Consider the following 17,768-nt stretch of genomic DNA (forward strand, 5'->3'; position numbering starts at 1 on the left):
CTCATTTTTAAAAACCATGCCTAGTACTCTGAATATGCAGAAAGCATCCAACATTTTAGTATGAATGAAGTACCTTCTCAGAAGGGCTTGGGAGCCTTAGGCCCCAGGGAGGAAATTATTTTTGAAAAGAGGGAAAGTGTGTGGAAAGAGTAGAGGTCACTGAAAACAAGCTACGTGTACTCTTACAGTTTTGCCTAGGGCTAGCTCAATCCTGTTTCCAACTGGGTCTCCTCTGCTCCTTCTCCAACTCTGTTTGGATGAATAATGGATTGAGAATGAATGTTTAGGAGCGAGCCAGGGACTGATTGGGTGACCTTGGGTTGGTAACAAGTTACCTGGGTGGCTGTTGATTGTCCATCTTGGTGAAGGTCATCCTGCAGGCACTTTAGTTCCCTGGTTGAATCAGAAAGAGACAGGAATGAGGTAGACTTTTGCTCCATCACCACCCCAGTAAATCCCACAGGATGCAAAATGTGAGCGGACAGAACTGTCACTCCAGGACCTAGAGTGAAGCCCTCTATATCTGTTGTCACCCGCTGGTCTGCAGGACTTCTGCTCTGGGCTACCTCTAAAAGCTTGAAATGAACCAAAAATCACACTGCTGAGGAAAGAGAAGCAGGAGGAGGTGGTGGTGCCGATATTGATTCAGGATGTTCTGAATTTTTCTTTGTGACCTAGAAGCCTGGCATGCTACTAGAGTCCTGGGAACCACCTTCCCTCAAGTCTGAAAGAGAGAGCAAGCAGGGGATAGAGTGACAGTCTATGCTTCCTGTTGTGACATACTGAGAAATTCCTGCCTCAACTGCCTAACACTGACCTTAGCACAAGGAATATCAAGTGATCCAAAATCCAGAGATGTGCTGCAAAGAGCTGGCTTGGACTCCTTAAAATTGTCAGCCTAAAAGACCATCCTAAGTACAAGATCAGCTCCAGGTCTCTGATGAGCTGCTACCCTGGAAATAAGACCTTCTTTTGTAGGAGATTCTAGGATTTACCATTCCTACCAAAGACTTGGATGGTGAAGAAAAATAGGAACAAATACACTAAGTGCCACCCAAATTAAGTGGAACTAGTGCTCTCTGTTGGGAACATGAGTGGCTGGTCAGTTCATACATAATATGGTTCATGAAAGTAGTCATTGGAGAGAAAGTGTTGAAATCTCCCCAACACACACACACACACACACAATTAAAAAAAGAAACAACAAAACAAAACATGTCGATAGGAATTGCCACCCTCAGCACAGCTTGCTCAGTCATAGCCCTGTGGGAGCAGCCTTCTGGAAATGGAAGGAAGGGCACAAAGCCATGCCACCCCCAAGCAGATGCCAGATTGTCCTCTAGGAAGTTTGGCTCAGTTTCCTCCTAGCTTCAGACCCTAAACAGCTTTTTCCTAGGGCTCAACTCAGAAGATGTTGCTCTTCTGGAGCAGGACTTTCTCCATGACCTTGGGTCTTCATTTCCTCTTCTGCACAATAAAGGGGAGGTTTCTGTGGTCTCTTCTAATGCTAAAATTGCATGGCTTTATTCATAGATAATAGACTATAAAGATATATGTGTATTGAATGATGCTATTGGTCTGTGATGTCTCCTATAAGATCTGTAATTTAATATTGTTTGTCAAGTAATGGGCATGACTTCTAGGTTAGCTGGGCCATTTCATTCATTCATCACACTTAGAAGTAAGATCATATTAAAGAGTCCTTATTTATGGGATTGGTTCCGATCAAGTCACATGCCCTGAGAGAAGAATGTATATCATATCTCATTTACTCTAAAAAGGAGGGTCTATAGAGTGGATGTTTCGGTTCTCAAAGTCCAGATGCCAGTGGTATCCCCTGCAATGTTCTTTTTTACATCTGGAAAACATAAGCTCATATTCTCTGTAACTAAGACCATCATTTCTTGGCTACATGAGACAGATCATTGGTTTTAAACCAATTTTATGTAATAGATCTATTTGAAAATTGAATAAAATCAATGATTCCTTTTGCCTAAAATGTCCACACATGTAAAATATTGCACAAAATATTAGGGGCTCCATGGATCTTCTAGAAGTTCTTAAAAATCAGATGAAGAATCTCTGCTGTATACCTACGAATATGTTGTAGGGGAAGGGATACAAAAGAGCTATTTTCAGAGAGGAAGTTTGAAAAAAAAGGTACTAAAAAATTAAGTAATAACAATTTTTAGAGTTATTACTAAGTCTCATAAGTCTCATATAAGCTAAGTCTCATGTATCCTGAAAGCAGAATCTCCAATCACTGTTGTCACTAAGCTGTAAGGGCCCTCTATTGAGCTGAAATTCCTGGGACATTCTGACAAATTTCAGCCTCCTCTTGATTTAAGGGGACTAGCCTCCTTTCTTCGGGATATGTAGAGGATCCATCCAGACACCTGGGTCCCACAAACCTAGGATCTGCCCACTTCCCTGGCGATGGTGAGTCTGTGTGGGTAGAGAGCTTGCTGAGCACAGCTCCATGGGAGACGCCTACAGATTTCCTCCTGAGATATTGCTCTGTTCCCCATCGCTCAGCACTTTAAAACTTGCGGAGAAGTGCCAGAATAAGAGAGAGAAAGAATAGGAGAAACACATTGCACTGTAGTTTCGCAGTTTTCTCTGTCCTTTGATTTTGCATTTTTGATTGTTGACCATTGGCTAGGACCATATGGCTCTCTGTTGTTTTCATCCACATCTCCTCTACAGCTCCCCACACAATGTGGGGACTGTTTGCAAGGCTCCATTCCATCAGTCCGCCCAACAGCATATGACATCTTGGGGATTTGCATTTTTTAATTTAATCATTAACTTAATGTTTGGGGGACATTAGTCATAGGAAGTTAGTCTCATTCATCCAGATGCGTTTCTGAAAGTTACAGCTCTTCTTTCTCCACCATAATGCCCCCCTTGAGCATGCCTTCTCCCATTTCCTTTAAAAAACACCCTGTTCTTCTGGAACTCTCCAACCAAGACATCAAAGCTGGAAGAAATTATTAATTCAGAAAATACATTTGAGACTGCCAGAGGAGTTGGACCTGGCTGGAGTCATGGAGGAACAGTGCTGGTGTATGGTCAGGAAATGACTTCAACCTGATCTTGAAGGGCCTGAAATTGCTCCCCTGAAAAAAAAAAGGGAAGGCCCTTCTCTTGCCTACAGCCCTCTAGGGAGACCCAAGTCCAGGGCTTGCTTCCCTTTCAGCACAAATGAACGAATGGAGGTTGCTCCTCAGGCTTCTGGCCAAGAGAACTGAAACCACTTTTGGAATTTGGGCTGTTTTGTGTTCTTGGGCTTTATAAGTTGCTGGACAGATGGCTCTGGAGGCGAAAGTGGGGCCTGATAGGGGCTTAAAAATTTGATTCAAAATACAAGGGGGAAAGATTATTTCAAGTAAGCAAATAACATGAGCAAAAGTGAGGAAGCAGGTACCATAATGAATATTCCAGGCCCATGAGTGCATCCATCTGAATGTAAGCAGGTCAACATCATTGAGTGAGGACAGGCAGACCGGGGCACAGGAAGAAGTCTTTCTTGTCCTGTTGGTCTTTGTTCTGTGGGTAATCAAGAGCCACTGAGAGCATGTAAGTTTGGGAAATCTCAGGATCAAATCAGAGTCTTAGAATTGTGAATTAGGTAGGGGTTATTGTGAAAGTGACCCGTAAGAGTCCTTCTGGGGGCTTTCTTTCTTCTAATCAAAGGCCAGTGATTTTATTCTTAATAATGAAATCATCATACCCATTGCATTCCAATTCTTTTTATGTTCAAGGTCTCCCTTTCCATTTTAAACATAGCTTAAGAAATTATCCTGTAACCCATCCATGTCCAGGGTGAGACATCAAACTGGTCCTAAGCACAAAGCCTTGCTAGTCCTGCCCCATAGTTTATACTCAGGTATCAAAGGACAAAGGCAATTCGGAAATGATATTAATCCACTAGAGTGACCTGGGTGTGGTCTAGAGAACCTAATTCTTTTGACATCCTACAACCTCCCTGGGCCTCAATCTCTGGACTCTCTTGTTCTTTTATTTCCTTTCTCTTTCTTTACCTTTTTTTTTTTCTTAATCTAATTATTCCCCACTACTTCCCTCTCCCAAAAGGAAAAATATTCTTTGCTCATTCAAGGATCAGAAAAAAAAGGAAACTTTTCTTTAGAGCTCATCTGCTCCTGATTCTCACATCACCTCTTTTGGACATCCTTATGATCCCAATCCTTCAATTCCTCCACTTTCTATTACCTCCACTCATCATGTATTTAGCTTATTGGAGCCATAATTTATTAATATCCTTATAACCCGTCTTCTTTTCCCATCTGCCAGGAAATCATACTTTAGAGGAGCTCAGCAGTCTATTGCCTCTGTGTGTACAATTAACCAGCCAAACATGGCTGGCAGAGAGAGGAAGGAGAGGGAGTGAAGGGGAAAAAGAAAGGATGAATGAAAAAGAAAGGGAGGGAGGGAGACAAAAGGAAGGAATGGAAGAAAGAAAGGAAAGAAAGAAAAAGATAATTACCATATGGTCAAGCAGTATGTTTCCAATTGATCTTTATCATAATCAACCAGGCTTTCAACATTACCCAGTTTTCCCTATAATATATTCACATATATGTCCGTCTATGATCAATGCATCCACTCTTCTATCATCCCTGTTTCCCACCTCAGGGAGCTCTCAGAACTCATAATACATACATAGATTTTTTTTCTAACTTTATCATAATTTTATTTATTCAAATTATTTAAAATTCAAAACCTCTAAAAGTTAAGATTCTGTTCCCGATCTCCATACACCTAGTTCTCCCTCCAATGAACCACTGGTGTTCTCAGTATGTGTCTTCAAAGACATTTTATGTATATAAAAGCAAATACATGTGTATATTCTCTCCCCTCTCTTTTACTTTTATGGTCACAATTTGCTTTTGATTTTTACTTAATGATACATATATTAGTCTCAGTACATAGAAAGCATCCTCATTCTTTTAAATAATATTATGTTCTATTTTAAGGTGTACAATTATTTTACCAGTCTACTAATAGTGGTTATTTCCAATTTTTTGTTGTTATAAATTATGCAATAATGAATATACCTATGTAATTTTGCATATGTCTATTGGTATTTTTAAAATTTGTTCTTTTTAGTCATACATGATTGTAGAATGTACTTTGGCAAATTATACACATATAGAGTATAACTTATTCTAATAGGATACTATTCTTGTGGTTGTACATGATGTGGAGTTACCCTGATCATGTATTCAAATTCAAGGCTAGGAAAGTTATATCCAATTAATTTTACTGTCCTTCTTATTCCCCTCCCCCTCCCTTCTCCTCATTTACCTTTGTCTAATCCAATGGGCTTCTATTCTTCTCCTTCCCACCCTCCCTTCTTTTGGGTTAGCATCCACATAATCAGAGAACATTCAGACTTGGGTTTTTTGGGGATTGGCTTATTTCTCTTAGCATGATAGTCTCCAGTTCCATCCATTTAGTGTTGGTATATTTGTAAGATTAGTTTTTAAAAGTGTTATGGATGGATCAAATGGTATGTCATTTGCATTTTAATAGATGTTGTTGGATTCCTCTCCTCAGAGATTACACTGATTTACACTCCTATAGCAATGTCCAAGAATGCCTATATCTTCAGGTTTACTACCACTGGGCTCTGTTCATCTCTTTTGTCTCTGGCCAGGGATAGCTAGATAAGGCTCCTCATTGTAGTCACAATTTGTATCTGCACAGGGAAAATTGAAGCCATGGAAAAAATCTTCTCTAATTTTCTCTCTGCCATAACCACTCTGGTTCTTTCAAATCTCTACTTGTGGCATTGATAAAATGAGTACCATCTTCAGCTAAAAACCAGTCCCTCCATCTACCTTCTAGGCCTCCTTCCCCCTTTCTCCTCAGTGGTCCTGTATGGGGAGCCCTTCTTTTTGCTGCATCTTCAACCTATCCTTCCCTACTGGATTCTTGCTGTTGACTTCATGCAAGCATCAAGTCAAGTCTTAAAAAATATTTTTCCTTAACCCCACAACCTCCCTCCAGTGTCTCTCCTAGCTCTATTTTAGAGCTAAGCCAGACAAATTTTCATACGGATGCTTTCCCTTCCACTTCCTGCCACATAGTCACAATTCCCCATGACCCATGTGTCTTTTCCACTCCTGACTGCTGTAGAAGTCACCAGAGATCTTTGTGCTCCTTTCTCATATGGATTTCTGGTTCTCAATTTACCTGATTTCTTCTTAGCAATGTGGGTCAACATTGACTTCTCCCCTCCTCCTATAATGCTCTTTTATGTGGCCAGGTTCTGCTAGGTCTCCTACTCTCTGAGCCTCCTTCGCTTGCCCCTCTCCCTACTGAGTTCTAAACATTGTCTCCCCCAAGACCCGTATATCCATTTCTATTTTGTATTCTCTCCTAAAGAGAACTTATTTTAATACCCGTGATTTAAAAACCAATTATAGGCAATTTCTCTCAAATATTTATCTCTCGTTGCCACTTCTGAGTTCTAGGCCTGGGTTCCCAACTGCCGACTGTCTACATCTTCTGTTGGATCTCTCACTTGCATTTTAAATTTAAGATGTCTAGAACTAAAATCTCTCTCTCCTCCACACCCACGTCTTCCGCTTCTCTAGGATTTCCCCTCTCTGTCAGTGGCACCTCCTGCCATATGGATGAATGCGCCACTAACTTAGACTCTATCCCCAAAAGCTCCCTCAGCTCCAGCCCCATATCCAATATATAAACATTTCTGTCCTTTTGATCTCAACAGATATCTCAACTGCATCATGTTGTTCTCATTTCTAATGACCGTACTCTCTTCAAAGCCATGGGATCTCTTCCCTGGATCACAGCAGTGGCCTCCAGCTCATGTCCCCATTCTGCTTTTACAAGCTCTGTGGTCTGTTCTCACAAAGTGGCTCTCTAAACACAACAAATAGGTACGGCGATTTCCCTTCTCTAAACCTTCCATAGGCTGTCTATTATACCTCCAATGAAATCCAAGCTCTATCGTCACAACATGGCGGTCTGCTCTTGGCCTTCCTGATACCCACCCCACCCCCTTCTCCTGATTAATAGGGTCTGGCTGGTTATAGGATTGTGTTTCCCTTACTCTGCTGTAAAAAGGCGTGACCATGTTAACAGATCTGGCTAAAAATCTACAAGTGGAAATGTTCTCTGGGAGTTCTGGGAAGGGTCCTTTCAGGCAGCTGAGTTAGAACATCCCCTGGGCCTGCCTTTCCTCCATTCCTCCTTAATGCTTGGAATGAAGATGTGAGAGATGGATCTCGGCTGCCTTTGGAGAGCGGTACAAACTATAAGATGGAAGCCAGATTTTGGATGGTAGTGTAGAGAGCGGGAAGAGATCCTGAAGGCCATGAAGTTGTAACAGCAGCCCTGGGATGCCTCTCTCTGGATTTCTTTTCCATCTGAGAGAAGTATGCTTCTGTTTTCTTTATGCCATCGTTATTTTACATTTCAGTTATATACAGCTGAATTTAATGTTAACTGATATGTCTGGCTTGTAAGGCCTGTGTGATGATCTGGCCCTTGTTCTTTTCTTTGACCTCATCTCATGGGCCTGTCCCCCTGGGTCACTCTCCACTCACAGAGCTGGGCTTCTGTCAGTTTCTTGATCTCTTTGCCACCTGGGGCTTCCCACCCGTCTTCTTTTGACTGGAATGCTCTTCCTACTCCTTCTTTGCTTGGATAACTACTGTCATCTCGAAGGCCCACATTTAAATGTCATCTAAGTGGAGAGTTCTTCCTTGATTCTCTAATCTGCATTATGTTTCCTGTTTTTTGCTCAAAACTCTAATTTTGCCTCCACACTGCTGATGACTATTGGAAATGGCATATTTGTTTGTGATTTTTTTTTTAATAAGGCTCCTCATTGTAGTCGAAATTTGTATCTGCACAGGGAAAATTGAAGCTATTGAAAAACTTTGAGGTGCCACAAAGATCATGTCTTTTTGCTCAGTACTTCTACCCAGCACCTCATTCTCTGCTGATGGTACACTCAGATAGTAATCAAATGGATGTAAAAATATAGAATATGGTTCAGAGAGTCGGGCCAGGCATCTAGGGGTCTGGGTTTTAATCCAAACTCTCACCAGCTGTGTGACCTTGACCAGGTTACTTACCTCTCTCCGCCTCATTTTACCGATCTTGAAATGAGGTTAATAGTAGAAAATTCCTGAGGGGATTGTGGTGAAGATTAAATGACCAGATAAAAATGAAAGAACTCAACATAGTGATCTTCACAAAGGAAATGCTTAGTGCACATCAGCTATTATTAATGAGTAAATGAAGAAATCAATGAAAGACCCAAGGTCCTCTTAGGCAGTATGTTATCTGACCCCGGAAAGAGACCAGGGCTTCGGTAGTGGCCTTCATTTGCTGAGGTCACATAGCCTTCAGCTAAAGAGTGGAAGGAGTAGTGTTCGTCACGGGCAGTTTTAGTGTCCACCTTGACCTTTGTGTCGGGTGAGTCCAGTGCCCTTCTCCGACAAGGTCCTCGCTTGGCCTTTGATACATTTCCTCTGTGTCTGCAGGACTTTGGCTCTCCTGCCACCTGCCAGGGGAGAGCCAGTGCTATTACTATCCCTGGGGATGCCAGCCTGTCCCGTGGGGGGCCGTGTTTTATGTGCCTACCCTCCCCTGACTAATGAGCAAAAATCCTTCTCAAAGTCAGATTTTAATCTTTGGTATCAGACAAGAGGAGAACCAAAACATCAGTAAGTGAAGAATGTGGGGAGAGGGACTGCACTGGTTTCCTGTCTATGAACTGCCTCTTTATCCAATTGCTTCAAACCTTCCCAGATTTAGGGGAGCCGCCTTGAAGACTGTTTTGGTTCTATTAGGGATGCTCCAAAGCCACGGTTTTGGAAAGGCTTCAAACATTCCCCAGATAAGCGTCTTCCCATTTATAAGACATTCTAAAGTCCTATATTTAGTAAGCGTGGAACAGGACGCAAGAACACACACACACACACACACACACACACACACTCGCACACACTCATACAGCAACCACTCTGGTTTCGCTGTAATCCTGGCTTGAACATTCAAGAGAATACTTGAATAATACTTACCTACCTCACTAGGGTGTTGTTAACGATTAATTAGTTAATGTTTGTAAAGCACTTTGCCAATGTAAAGTGCTTATTTAAGTGCTAAGTATTATTATTATTAAGCAGAAGTTCTATGGTTTGGCTGAAAATATTTTTTCTGCAATCATACGTTTAACTGTAAATAAATCAAGTTTATTTACAAGAGTATTTTCCTTTTAAGGTCATCTCCTGCTTATTATCATTGAGCTAATCTCTTTTATTCTCATTTGGGTTACAAATAGGACTGCCTCATCCTGAAAACTTTCTCTGAGATAATGTCAAGATTGTGCTGGAAAAAAGAAATTCCCACAGAGGTTACCTATTTCCTCAGGAGTGAGGCTAAGTATGTATTTCTTCCCAAGAACTCCATACCTGACTCAGTCACCAAAACTTCGCAAGAGTTCTGCCCCAATTTAAAAGAATTCCAGTTTAAATTGAAAAAGAGAAAAGAAGATGATACATATAGAGCAGCATCCGGTCAAATAGGTGGCTGGAATAAATCTGCTAGATTTGATGATGACAGTAATAATCATAGTAGTAATGATAGGGACCCTCACTCCCCTGTCTTTAATCTGTCTTTGTTCTTCAGAAGAGTATGATAAAGGTGGGGGTAGGAGGCTGAGAAAGAAGTAAGAGTCTTGGCCAGACCAAACTGCCCAGTGGAAGGGCAGCCTTAATGAAGTAGTAGACTGTCTAAGTCCATCACAGCCTGCAGGTCAAGTTCTTTCTCCTCCTGCAGTGGGCAATTCCATGGGAGCCCCACTAGAAATTTAATTGAACTTAGCAGACTATAAATCAACAAGAGATATGATACTGGGAAAAGGGATGAAACCTTGGCATATTCTTGTGCTTTTTTTTTCCCCCCAGGTATGGATGGACAGTGGTTATTTTAAGCAGGGGCTTAAATTGTCCAGATATTGGATCAGTACCATGCAATGGTTATATCTTCAGTGTGCAATTCCAGGGTGGGTGGGGACAATCAAGCTGAATCACTGACACTGTAAGGAAATGAAAAGTCAAACTGCTGACCATGTGCATTCTATATTATTTAATTAAAAGTGGATAACGGTGCATGAATGAACCACAAATCAGATAAAAAATGGCAGCATTTTCTCATATTTAACACATATTTGACTTGTGGTTGTGTGGCAATTTACCAGAACAGGTCTAGGATGTCGCCAAACAGAAAATCAGGAGTGTAATTAAAAAAATACTGCGGGGAAGAAGCAATATTAACTCCAACCTGAGCAGAGCTAATCACAGCCACAGCTCCTGTTTAATGAGAGTTTCCTTTCTTTTTTTTCTTTACCTTAAAATGAAAAGGGGAAAATTATTAGAATTTTGCTAACTTGACACAGGTATTTTAAATACAATGTGCCATTTTTAGAAAGAAAGGAGGACAATTTACACATTCTAGCTGTCAAGATTTCCTATTTATTTACTTGTTTCAATAGAGCAACAAATTTTAATGTTTCAATGACCAACAAATAATGTTGGTAATTTTATGAGACTCTATTAAAACAAATAAATAAATAGGAAATTGTCTCTCAGGAGAGAATTGATCATTCATCTTTAGAGATTTTTGGCTTCATTCATGAGCCGTTCTGGGGAAAGTCCATCCTGACACAGAGGAGTGATGATTCCTAAGTAGTGCAGAGAGCACTCTTAATGAATCCACTGTCTTCTGCACCCATTCAGACATGCCTTCTATGGTCAGAGCTGAGCATCCTTAGCCCTGCCCAGGGAACAATGCCACAGCAAGGGTGTGGAGTCTCTCCTTCTCACAGCCAGGATGCACTTGACCTTCTGACTGAGTGGGGAAGAAGTTGGTATATTCTCTGCTTTCTGATCTTCAGTCGTTTCCTTGATTAGTCAACCCACCTGCTTTTGTCTAGAAATGTTCACAAAATCCCTCTCTATACCTCTTTACCTTGATTCTTCCATCAAAGAGTGAGAGATAAATACTTAAATACATTATAGGACAAATTGTTGATAATTCTTTGATATTGGTTTGGGCAGGAATGGAAGTGACTCTGCATTAGAACCTGGTGTCATACTGTTACCACTCACCCCTTTTTCAGTCTCCGGTTAGAATAAATCAGGAGTTCTTTAAATTCCAATCTTGCATTTCTTACCTTTTGTCGCTCTACATTGAGAGACTTGTTGTGAAAAAAAAAAAATTTAAGGGCTCTCCCTGATTATCTTGTCAACAGAGAAGAGTTTCCATTCATAGAAGACAAGTGCATAAAGATGGATAATTCTGAGAAGCCAAGAACTTAACTCATGCAAGCTGAGCAAGCCTGATAGAGCTTCCAAGAAGAAGGACAGCCAGGAAGGAGGGTCTGGGGCCAAATCAGGTGGGCAGATGATATTCTGAGTTGGCATATCAGGTACTGCTAGGGTTGAGGACCTTTGGGGACATGGTGTTATCAAGTCTGAAGATTAACATGAGGATGGTAATGAAAGGCAAGGGGAAGAAGTCAAGAACAGAGTGGAACTTGGTGGAGACAGTTCAAGAGAGAAGTTCAGAACGAGGAGAATTTGTTGAGTGTGAAAGAGAAAAGGCCCATTCCTCCCAACATCTTGTCTAGTGGGCATTGCAAGTGTGCTGGTGGAAGGACTTTCAAAAAAAAAAAAAAAAGCATATTAGGAAGTGGTAGAATGAAACTAAGTCAATTGGGTAAAGCTGTGGGGTGTGCTGAGATCACCAGTAGGAAATAAATATAAACTCAGTCCAAAGGCAAAGAACAAGATTACACTATTGCATAGATTTTAAGACAAGCCACCAACTGATGGCATCTTGGATCCATCAAATCTCGTCTCCCAAGAAAGGCATGAAAGCACAAGACACAGAGAGACCTCTGGCTACAAACACCAGGAGGGCAGAGGTGGCTTTCTGTTGTTCCTGAGTGGCCAGGCTGTTAAGGAGGCTCTTTTGCTCCCCTGTGACTTTCAAATGAAGCTTTTGGAATGTCTCACTCAGAAGCCGGATCTAAGCTCTTTCTTTTCTGACACTGTCACTCATTCTTCCTCTTTTTTTTTTTTTTTTTCCATTTCAACTGTATCATCTTCTATTTAGATAAAAGTGGGGACGGGAAGAGTCCAGCTGAACAGAAGCCCTTGGAGAGGCTTTCCCACACACCCAACAGTTAACCAGCTCTCCCCTGCTTCCTATCGAGTCATCCTATTTTATTCTCATTATAGTCCTTCTGCTTTTCCATGGCTGATTTTCCTGATAGTAATTCTTGGCTAATTTTGTGTATGCCTTTATATCCATTGTTAGGTGCAAGCTCAGTAGGCATAAGGGTGTGTTCACTGAACCGTCCTGTGGGCGTAGCATGGTGCCTGGTGCCCAGATGACTCCAAAAAACATGTGGAATGAGGAAATGCATCTGTGACCTTGCAGAGGGCTGAATTCTTCCCTGGAGAGTTAGGGCTCCCTGGAGTATAGTAATGAATGCTATAGCCAGCTAATGTGTTTTAGGGTGTTTGGTGGGTTCCTCTGAGTTTTCCATATATCTTTCTAATGCAATCCAAACTTTAAGAATTATGTGACTCTTAGTCTTTAAGACAGCAACCCCTAAAATATAGCTTGAGTTTTTCCAGAAACTTAAATTAAAGTCTCCCCATCTCCCTGTCTGGGATTATGCATGCTCATCTAGCTTCAAATCAGCCAGTAGCTATTATTTACCTTAAAATTAAAAAGCAGGAAAACAACCTCTCTTCTGGCAAAGACATTCATGGAAAGTGTTGCTGTTGTTATGTTGGCACTGGTCTTGGTGATTCATATTTATAATGATGATAAAATATCTCTTACATGTTTAGAATAGGTTTATCATTGATACTGTGCTAGTAGCCATAATTACCAAGGTTATCACTTCAACAATTTTGAACGAGTTTGACATATTATCAAAAGGAACAAACCTACTTCCACATACAGACAGCACTCAAAATTGATGTTACATTGTCTAAAAATGTAGATCATGCAAGAAGAAATTGTGAAAATGGACATGTGTCATGGAACCAACTTTTAACTTAACCTACATTAATCTCTTGAATGAGTATCACTCTCAGAATAAAATTAACCTCTTTGATTTTAGCATATTTAGACGTATTCCCATTGTGCCCTCATTTCAAGTTAAAAGCAAAACAACAAAACATGTTGACATTCTAAATGTGTGTGATACAAAATCATCTAGGAAACATTAAGGAATATCTCTTGCTAAATATAAATGCAATTGGAAAGGCAGGAATAGAGAAGGAGAGTAACCCTCACCTGATCATGTCAGGGCCACCTTGATGTGGCAGTGGAGATCCTTATCAAGATGGGCATAAAGATTATGAGCAATGTCATCATCACCATCTACAGTTTGTTGATTCAAAGGTGAGGTTTGATACTCACATGTGGGTAAGTCACAAGAGTTTGCTTTTCTTTCATTCTTCAACCTTTCCTCTTTCTTCTACTTAGTGGATGAGCTTGTCTCAATTGTAATGACCCATGGGTTCACTGACCCACCAAGAATTCACTGACCATGAGAGGTACTGGGTTGAGTTTGGGGGATACTGAGGAGGATACTGGCACATCCAATTCACAGGTGGAAAGAGTAGGGAGAGCCAGGAATCCATTTTTTTTTATACACAGTTGTGAAAAAAGTCTGGGAAGGACACTGCACTGAGAAGAACCCCAAAACAGCTTCCTCACCCCTCTGCACAGCTTCATCTCTGGCTCAGATGTTGCCAATTGCATCTTGAGGCCCAAAGCAACCCCACCCCATTCCTCTACCTCCTGTGAGGAGGCTTTTCTGCAGGCTTTTCTGATGCTCTGATTCTAGGGCACAGCATCATCAAAGAGGTAGCTTTGGGTCTTTAAGAGGGGGACAGGCCTTGAAGAAGGTGTTCTGGCTTCCACTCTCTGAGTTTACGCTCCCTTTCTCAGCACACATCGACCAGGCTGTCTCCTGTTAGAAGAGAGGCTTGTGAGATGTGCAATTTTTATAAATACTCATTTAGCTTCTTTATCTGAGAAGCTAGAAAGGACAAATTTCACTTCTATACAAAACCCACTTCAAAGAACAAGGTCTGAGATTGCCTTAGAATTCATGATTAAGAGTTCTCCTTGGGATAAAACCTGGCTGGTTGTTTCTGGCACACAAAGGCATAGATGTGAAGGTATGGCCATGGGAATGAGGCAAGGGGATAGAAGGCCCGCAGAGACCTGTATCCTTAGCTGCCACCATTTCAGACAGAAGGCTCTCAGGCCTGACAAGTGTCCTGAGCTCTGCAAATTCCACGGGAGGGGTGTCCCTTTAGAGATGGTGTGAGTTCTTCAATTCACTGCTAAAGTAGAAATTCTACACGGACCTTCTAAGATGCACCTTTTCCCATTCTATGTGGTTTTTCCTTCTCTTTCTTTATTCTCAAGGTGATACAAGGTGCTTAAGACATACAGTGAGCCAGAAGAGCTTAAACCAGGTTCTGACACTAAGTAGCTGTGTGACCCAGCACATGTCACAGGACCTCTTTGGGCCTCAGTTTCTTCAACTGGAACATGGAGCAGTGGACTCCCTGAGTATCCTGTTAAGGTTTTGCTGTAGTCTTCAGATCTTTCTTGACTCTTTTGCTCCCAAACAGTCCATTTTTATCTTCCCTGCTCCAAGGCCCCCAACTTCTCTAATTATCTTTTTTGCTTACATACCTCTCCTCTTCTTTCCTTTCATGTTCTTGAGGAATGAGTGAAAGGTCAGAAGTAGAATGTGGTGTTTACCCTGTTTGGAGAATCATGGAGAGACTTACAAAGCCCCAGTTGATGTCAGCCATAGCTATGCAAACAAAGGTTTGCATTATTTTGTTAAGGACACTAAGCACCGTGATATCACAGGTTGGGGAGAAGCCATGGTCTACCAAAATTTGTAATTTGTTGTAAGAAGAATTCAGTCCAGAGGAAAGACTTATGCCTTCTATTTCCCTTTGCATATCTGTCCCCTTATTTACTTTTCTCATATCAAGGGCCTGGCCCCCACAGCCCCTTCCCAGAGGGAGGCGGAGAGAGTCCCCATCTATTCCCTTCCACAGTTCCATCCCCTCCCCCAGCACCACAGATAATGTTGGATAAACCCACAGGAGACTCTCTTCCTTCTTTCATCTCTTCTCCCAGATTAGACCTTCTTTCTATTTTGTTTTTCAAAGACAAGACCACCTTAGAACATGGCTTCTTCCAAAAGAGCATCTGGCACCTTTTCCCTAAGCCTGAGGGGAGACGGAGAAGTGGTTTCTTCTTTTTCCTAATACAGGTATTAAGCTGACTTAATATTCACTTACTCTGAAAAATCCCACTTCACAGAAACATTTTTTTAACACGAGCCAAAGCATTTCTCCCTAATTCAGCACAATTGCACCTGGTTTATATCCATTGATGTTAAATGATTTCCCGTTTAATATCAATTGGAAATGGCTGATTTCCTACCCCAAACAGTACTTAATGTCAATTATGGCAGGCCGGGCAGAGCTGTTTTTCAATTAACTATAGCACTCCATTTTGTTTGCTAGCGAGCGATGCAGGACAGGAGCACACAGAGCCACCTTGTGAATGGCAATGGAGAGGGCTTCGATATTGATTTTGCTCCCTGCCCTACACCATGCAAAGAGTGGGCAGGGATGGGGGTGTTTCTTTTTTCCCCAGGAACCAATCATGGCCTAATGAGAACATATTCTTTCATAAAAAAAAAAAAAAAAAAAAAATTTGATGACCAGAACTTGCTGGAAAAGCCTAACCTTTCAGCCATAAAAGGTTACCAGAGCACAGTTCCCAGCCATGGTGGGTGGGATGTGGATTCATAAAGGGGATGTGATGGTGTTGCCGACTCTCCAGTTACTCCCAGGGAGCACAGGTGTGATGCGTAATGCTGAGACTGGCAGCTCACATTCATTGAACACCTGCTGCCGGTCAGCAAATTATTCTTATTTTGAATCCTCTTAATAATCTCGTAAGAGATACTATATGCCTGTTTTATAGATGTCATATCTGAGGCTCAATAGGGTTGCCTGATGCCATAGAGCAATTTGGAGGTAATGTTCAAATCCAGAACTGCTTGATTCAATCTCATGGACCAGCCTTCTTTCCTAATGAAACTGAATGGTTGACAAGATCCCTGGTGATTCTACCTAGTTCTTAGGAGGATGCTTCTTAGGATAGTGGAGAGTGGTACCAGAGAGGAATGGACTCCAACTTTCCTCTTTTTCTTAGACTAGGATCCAGAGGTCTATACATTTTTTGCTGCTGCAATCCCTTCATGGTGATTTGTGTTTGCCACCTGTCTGTGTGGGGAGACTTCTACCCTTGTCTTTATTAATTCCACCCACTTTTCAGGGACTAGCTGAGTCATTTATGGAAGTCTCCTTGATTGCATGGTAGCCTGCCTCAAGCTCTCTCCTCTAAATGCTTATAGCGCTTCTGCTCTGTGACTCTGACACCTATTGCTACAGCAAGCTTAAGTTGAGAACAGAAATCATGCAGAAGAAAGAACTTTGGGTGGGAGAAATGATAGGCCTGGCTGACTAGTTTTGTGATTCCTTGCCTCATTTTTTATTCATTCAACAAAGATTCATGAAATGCCTACTCTGTGCCAGGCATTTGCTGGGAGTTATTGATGCCAAGGAGCTGGTATTCCAATGGAGAGAACAGACACTAAAGGGAATGCTTCAACAAAGTAAAAGAGATACTATGAGATTGTCCAAGACAGATGCATTTCACTTGATGGTGGGGGCTAGAGAGAGGAATCTGAGATGTTTCTTTGAAGTGAGCATCTAAAACTAAGTTTTGTGGAGATGGTTAAGCAGTAGGTAGGGGTCAGAGAAGGAGGGAAGCCAAAGGAATGTTTTTGGGCAGAAGGAGCAGCTGCGTGGGTATATCTAATCCTGGGCCAGGCAGCTTATTGGAATTTCTGGATCTCAATCTTTCATACACAAACTTTGTCTTAGGGATGATGTGAAAATAGATAATACTTATGTTTACTATGTGCTTTCTCTCACTCTTAGGTTTGCATTGCTTTATGCTCTTAACTTGTATTAACTTGTTGAATTCTCATAATGATTTTATTGGGTAGGCATCGTTATTTTTTAAAACATTTATTTTACAGATGAGGAAACTGAGTCACAAAGCCTTTAACTCATCAAAATAACCAAGTTAATAAGCTGTGATGCTGGAATTCAGACCTGGGGGTCCTGCCCCTCCAACTTTGCTTATCTGGACTCATCCTAGATAAACAGAGGATTTTGTTATTTGACAGTAGCTATTGGTCTACACGGTTTAGTGTCTGAATGAAATCACGGCTCCGTTTGTAATTATTGCCTTGACTTCTTGATCTCTCTGCTTATGTGTGCATATATTTTTTAAATCTCCTCTCTCTGGAAAGATATGGTTTTTATTCTTCAGGATACCAGCCTCTTTGGTAAAGGACTGTGCTCACACAGTGATCTATCCCCACCTCCACACACACCACCACTACTACACTTTGAAACTTGTTTCTGTGCTGTGTAAATAGAGGCTGCACGAGACAAAACAGAACACTGGGATAAACACTTGTGCCTATGAAGGTTGTCAGCAGATGAGGAGAAAGTGAAGCTCTTTGTTTCTAAGAATTATTAGGCATCAGAATTCAGATTTCTTGT

Source organism: Marmota marmota, unplaced genomic scaffold (genome assembly GCF_001458135.2).
Source record: "Marmota marmota marmota unplaced genomic scaffold, marMar, whole genome shotgun sequence".
NCBI lineage: Eukaryota > Metazoa > Chordata > Mammalia > Rodentia > Sciuridae > Marmota > Marmota marmota.